Genomic DNA, 350 nt, shown 5'->3' on the forward strand with positions numbered 1-350 from the left:
GAACCCCCCCCGGGACAGGGGGACACAGAGGAGAGGGCACCTTCCCCCCCGTTCCTAGGGGGAAAGTGGGGATGGGGTGAAGGTGTGACCCCAAGGCAAGGTGGGATGGAGGGAGGGGACTGGGTCCCAGCTCAGCCCGACAGCCCAGTGGGAGGTGACAGGGAGAGGTGGCCCCTGGCAGGACGTGGGGGGCAGGACAGGGATGTGGAGAGGAGGACGGGGATGTGGGGAGCAACACGTGGACGTGGGGAGCAGGACACGGGTGAGGGGAGCAGGACACGGGGAGCAGGACAGGGATGTGGGGAGCAGGACACGGGAAACAGGACAGGGATGGGGGGAGCAGGACATGG

This window comes from Chaetura pelagica, unplaced genomic scaffold, assembly GCF_000747805.2.
Source record: "Chaetura pelagica isolate M959 unplaced genomic scaffold, ChaPel_1.0 scaffold793, whole genome shotgun sequence".
Lineage (NCBI taxonomy): Eukaryota > Metazoa > Chordata > Aves > Apodiformes > Apodidae > Chaetura > Chaetura pelagica.